Source organism: Pecten maximus, chromosome 18 (genome assembly GCF_902652985.1).
Source record: "Pecten maximus chromosome 18, xPecMax1.1, whole genome shotgun sequence".
NCBI classification, from domain to species: domain Eukaryota; kingdom Metazoa; phylum Mollusca; class Bivalvia; order Pectinida; family Pectinidae; genus Pecten; species Pecten maximus.
Window position 1 is genome coordinate 26,493,182 of NC_047032.1, and position 6,243 is coordinate 26,499,424.

Sequence of the window (6,243 nt, forward strand, 5' to 3'; positions counted from 1 at the left end):
ATGATTTCATTGTACACTATATGATTTATTAGAATTATTACCAAATTATAATGTATTTGGAGGCAAATTCGAAAAAAATATTTCTCGTGTTTTACCGACCTTTAGATCTGATATGGGCTAACTAACATCAGAACTACTGCCATAGTGGACAAAATGAGAAAAGTCGATCCGCCCTCGGGTCTGCACTTCAGCGTATCTTCAATACCGGCCCATATCAGACTTTTTAAGGGACGATTAAACATCAGAAATCTTTTGATTAATAAAATTGCCGCCTTGATAAGTAGGTATGGTAACTTAATTACTTTTAATGTTGTTTTGTTAGTGCGAACAGTCGATCTTTTCGTCTTAATACTGACAGTCTGTGATTATCGGGGTCATCTTCTTGAATAATTTGGATACGGATTTTGTAAATAATTAAAGTTTGATTTAAGCAGTTGTAAATATACCATATGTTACAGTTTTTTTCTATCGTTTTTAGCCCACCATCGGATTGTGGGTTTGTCTAATCGACCCTCATCGGTTGTCTTATTGTCCAACCTAAAACAATTCTTGAGTCCAGTTCAGAAGAAATATATATATACATATGTATATATAATTGTATAGAATTCTCAAAATCTTTTTACACATAATCTTTAGTCGAATTACGTCCTCGCCTATATATTTGAAAATATTATCAAATGATTCGCTCACTAAATGTCTGTCAGTAAACAGAATAAAAAATATTAAAGGTGCATATTGTCTTGTAAAGATTTGAGGACGGTGGGCTCCAAGATACCCCGGGACCTTTCTCGTGCTAAAAAATAAAGATACTAGTCGCCTAAATTAATAAAAAAAATAATGATGTAAATATTTATTACATGTTTTCTACAAAACCGTTATACATTGTATATTATGGATGAAAATTGTTACATGATTGTTTATATTATATGATATATATTGTTTCTGTTATTTTAATTGATAATATTCTTGTTGTTAGTTCACTTGTCCAAGTTATTATGACGATTTATTGACAGTCTGTGTATAGTAAATGGAGCTATACCAGTATAAAAAAACAGTAGAACGTGAGAAAATATTACCTTAAACCAATTACAGTAGAAAGACAATAGTTCGGTCTGTCGGGACATGTAATGTTATAGTTCAGTATGTTAAACTTCTGGGTCTTTTAGAGTGTTGTGTGATGTTTAACATAAAATATTCATCTTCAATTAATACAAGTTTCCTTCGTTACAGGCACAAAGTTTGATACGTTTGTGCCATGACGTGGTGTCTGTCCTTAAACATTTCCGTTAATTGACCCAATATGACTGCAGTTTTCTGGAACACTCACTCTCATTTCCGAAAGGGCTTACCCCTCGCTATCTCCCAAGTCCCATTTAGGGAAAAGTGTGTAAGTTGGTAAAACTTTTTGACTAATCCCTTTGTCATTATTATATGTCAATAAAATATGTTTAAACTAAGAAAAGTGTGGAACCAAATATTGGGGAAATATATATCATATTAACTTATTTACAGATTGAGGCCAAATAAAGTCTGAATTATAATTAAATCGATGAGTCAATTTATTTACATGTATTTATATACTTCAGGTTCCCTAGGGGCAGAACATGTATTTATATACTTCAGGTTCCCTAGGGGCAGAGGGGCAGGGCCCAATAGAGGTAACAATTTAAAACCCTACACTTTCTGTATATATAACTGAATATCTTCAAAATTGTTCTAGGTGAAGGGGAACCATTTGTACTGTTACAAAAAAAAATTGAATAAACTGTGACATTTTTCTATAGAACAAGGTAGGCAAATATTATATGATGACAGATATCGTCTTTCTTTCATACCAAAACTTTCCCATACCTGCTGTTATACCCAGGTGAACGATGCAGGCCACATGGGCCTCTTGTCAAAACATGATTTTGCATTTTTATCGCTTGTGGTTCAAAGAATAGAAAAATTTTAAATTAAAAAACATTATTTGAAGCGGTCGTCCTTAACATTCATTAACATTTCTGTTGTATATAATGGTATAACAGAGATATTATTGAGGTGTTGTTTGTTTCTGAAAATGTTACAAAAATATAAATAATTGTATAGTGTTTGTTCTGACAATCATATATTTTATGATAAAACTAATGACATGTAACACGTGATTGATAGTTCAGCCCTTAGTTTAAGGCTATGCACTGTAGTACTTTATGTATCTCCTTTCCAAAAGAGTTTAACGGGTCAATATCGTTTTTGATTGTTTCAGTTTTTGTTATACCAGTTGAAACTTTTCTCCGTCTGTCCGTCCGTTCGTCGGTACTCACTCAACATTCTTGTGGGGCGCATTCACTGATTCATAGCGTCAAAATATCTTCGTCGTATAGGAGACGAAAATTATATTTTCTATCCATAATTCTATCGTTAATCTCACTACGTGTATGTGCTTTTTAGCGACAGAATGAACGGAAATGAAAAATTTCGATCGACTTGTGGGTTCCCACAAGTCGATCTCCGACCGTTCCTTATATTATATCATTTATTCCCTCATCTATAATTGTCAAATTCTGCGAGTACTAATTGGAAACATAAGAGTGCTCAGGAATGTAAACTACCCACAAAGGGCGATAACTCCGTATACAGTGAAACTTACCATTTCCAGAGCACACCGGTCCAAGTGTATCTTGCATACTTTATCTCGATGATGCTGCCAAATTTTGCATTACACCATAGGTGCTTAGCACGTTTATAAGTCCAAGACCGATTATAGTTATATTAGTCTATAATCGGTCTTGGACTTATAAACGTGCTGAGCACCTATGATTACACCATGGGTTATATTCCCCCAGAACACAGAGTTATGGGCCTTTGCGATTTATATCGAAGGTAATGGCGGGGTTTTACTTGGTGCGGAAACTTGGCACAAAGTCACAACCATACCACCCGTATATCATTTATATGTGTATCGTTGGGTTGTGTACATGTGTCAGGTCCCTGTGTTTGGTAATAGTGCTCTCTAATAGGAGTCGGTCTCTGAAAGGTGTCGGGTTTTTTTTTATTTGTTTGTTTGTTGTTGTTTTTTTTCAGAAACACTGGCATAGGCATTGCCAGACTTTATTTCCACAGGCGCTTGTATAGAAATTGAGAATTAAAAAAAAAATGATATCAGTGGTATGTGTACTGGGTAATACTTAACAGATTACACATACCACTGTCATATTTTTTTTTTTTTTTTTTTGAAAATCACGTTTTCTATGCAAGCGCCTGTGTTTATGTCCACTTCAGCGAAGCCAATATGCACTAGCAACACTTGACCACAGCCTATCAAAATGTGTTAAAATGTACAAATTATTTTACGATGTTATCGCTTTCAGAAGTTAATTATCAAATTGTCTCTCAGACTACAATATATATATATTTTAATTTTATTATTTCCTGTGTTATATATTTTTTGAATATCACAATTTTATTACAAATATACTTCCTTGCATTTGTATATAGATCAACAAGATGTTTTACGCTAAGGCGTGCTTGTCGGGGTGATGTTGATATGTCTCCTCTGATGTATATAGCATGTAGTCACGATATTCATGTTCTGTATATATTACTGTTAATCACTTACATTTCGTGTTGGATTTATTTTCGCGTTAATACGCGAGCAAAGTCAATATCGAATTCAAATGCTTCTTATGAAAATAACACGTTTGGATATCAACCAAGCTATCGATTACCAATAGTGGAATCTATGGCTCTGGGAGCTCATCATTCGCGAATTGAAAAGTCGTTTCTAAATCAGCGTTCGCGAAATCGTGTACATGTATTCGCGAATATGTCTGAAGAGGTTAATTGGCGAAATAATCTAAGTGATTAACAGTATCGTTTATACAGATGGACATATACAATAGGGCAATTAAAGAGCAAATGGAGTTATACGGGGCAGGCGCTATGTTACAGGGCAAAAAGATGTTACATGGCATATCGTATATAGTTACTGGGCAAAACGATGTGGCAGGAGGAAAGTGCTACAGCGGAGAGGGTAGTTAGAGGAGACATTGGAGCTATAACAGCAAGGGTAGGTGTAAGGTTGAGGACAGTAAGAGGGAGGAGGGCGTTACAGATGAATAGGCAGTTTGAGCAAAGTTACAGCAAAATACGTAGTTATATGGCTGAGGACAGAGGGAGGGGGTGAAGTTACAGGAGAGAGAGGTAAATCCATATCTTATGGCAGTTAGAGGGAGAGGGGTGAAGTTACAGGAGAGAGAGGTAAATCCATATCTTATGGCAGTTCGAGGGAGGGGGTGAAGTTACAGGAGAGAGAGGTAAATCCACAGCTTATGGCAGTTAGAGGGAGGGGGTGAAGTTACAGGAGAGAGAGAGAGGTAAATCCATAGCTTATGGCAGTTAGAGGGAGGGGGTGAAGTTACAGGAGAGAGAGGTAAATCCATATCTTATGGCAGTTAGAGGGAGGGGGTGAAGTTACAGGAGAGAGAGAGGGGGGTAAATCCATATCTTATGGCAGTTAGAGGGAGGGGGTGAAGTTACAGGAGAGAGAGGTAAATCCATAGCTTATGGCAGTTAGAGGGAGGGGGTGAAGTTACAGGAGAGAGGTAAATCCACAGCTTATGGCAGTTAGAGGGAGGGGGTGAAGTTACAGGAGAGAGAGAGGTAAATCCATAGCTTATGGCAGTTAGAGGGAGGGGGTGAAGTTACAGGGGAGAGAGGTAAATCCATAGCTTATGGCAGTTAGAGGGAGGGGGTGAAGTTACAGGAGAGAGAGAGGTAAATCCATAGCTTATGGCAGTTAGAGGGAGGGGGTGAAGTTACAGGAGAGAGAGGTAAATCCATAGCTTATTGCAGTTAGAGGGAGGGGTGAAGTTACAGGAGAGAGAGGTAAATCCATAGCTTATGGCAGTTAGAGGGAGGGGGTGAAGTTACAGGAGAGAGAGGTAAATCCATAGCTTATGGCAGTTAGAGGGAGGGGGTGAAGTTACAGGAGAGAGAGAGGTAAATCCATAGCTTATTGCAGTTAGAGGGAGGGGGTGAAGTTACAGGAGAGAGAGAGGTAAATCCATAGCTTATTGCAGTTAGAGGGAGGGGGTGAAGTTACAGGAGAGAGAGAGGTAAATCCATAGCTTATGGCAGTTAGAGGGAGGGGGTGAAGTTACAGGAGAGAGAGGTAAATCCATAGCTTATTGCAGTTAGAGGGAGGGGGTGAAGTTACAGGAGAGAGAGGTAAATCCATAGCTTATTGCAGTTAGAGGGAGGGGGATGAAGTTACAGGAGAGAGAGAGAGGTAAATCCATATCTTATGGCAGTTAGAGGGAGGGGGTGAAGTTACAGGAGAGAGAGAGGTAAATCCATAGCTTATGGCAGTTAGAGGGAGGGGTGAAGTTACAGGAGAGGGAGAGAGGTAAATCTATATCTTATGGCAGTTCGAGGGAGAGGATGAAGTTACAGGAGAGAGAGAGGTAAATCCATATATTATGGCAGTTAGAGGGAGGGGGTGAAGTTACAGGAGAGAGAGAGAGGTAAATCCATATCTTATGGCAGTTCGAGGGAGAGGATGAAGTTACAGGAGAGAGAGAGAGAGAGAGGTAAATCCATAGCTTATGGCAGTTACAGGGAGGGGGTGAAGTTACGGGAGAGAGAGAGGTAAATCCATATATTATGGCAGTTAGAGGGAGGGGTGAAGTTACAGGAGAGAGAGAGAGGTAAATCCATAGCTTATGGCAGTTAGAGGGAGGGGTGAAGTTACAGGAGAGAGAGAGAGGCAAATCCGTATCTTATGGCAGTTAGAGGGAGGGGGTGAAGTTACAGGGATTAGGACAGTTAAAGGGAAGAGTGGATTTACAGAACTAAAAAGAGTATTTATATGGCCGATGGCAGTTGCAGGGAGGGTGGAAGTTACAGGAGAAAGGGTAGCAACATAGCTGATGGCAGTTAGAGGGGAGAATGGAGGACAAACTACAGTTCAGGGATATGGGTTTTAAGGGAACAAATAGAAATTACCGAAATGACGCCAGTTTGAAGACAGTGATCCGTAACAAGGAGAGTAAGTGGGAAGTTATATAATGGAGCAGAAAGTTATTAACAAGGGCTGTAGCATGCAGAATAAAGACAGTGCCAGACGCCCCATGCTGGTTTAGAGCAGGAGGATGACCAGATGATTTAAAATGTCTTTCAATTTTATTTAGTTAACATTTTTACTTTGTTGTCATTATTAAAAACCGATATATAGTCACAATAAAATAGACTTCATCAAATTTG

The 6,243-nt window shown here is 38.4% G+C and overlaps 1 long non-coding RNA gene across 20 annotated transcripts; it reads left to right on the forward strand.

Annotated features, from left to right (window-relative positions):
* The first annotated feature begins 2,742 nt into the window (after positions 1 to 2,742).
* On the forward strand, positions 2,743 to 6,243 carry LOC117316919. 20 transcript variants are annotated; one of them, XR_004530066.1, is made up of 7 exons: positions 2,743 to 4,641; positions 4,694 to 5,208; positions 5,264 to 5,386; positions 5,437 to 5,444; positions 5,495 to 5,504; positions 5,555 to 5,570; positions 5,737 to 6,243. It is a non-coding gene; the product is annotated as an uncharacterized LOC117316919 (long non-coding RNA). The 20 variants fall into 20 exon arrangements; XR_004530063.1 differs by having other exon boundaries at positions 2,743 to 4,583; positions 4,636 to 5,208; XR_004530061.1 differs by having other exon boundaries at positions 2,743 to 4,529; positions 4,580 to 5,208.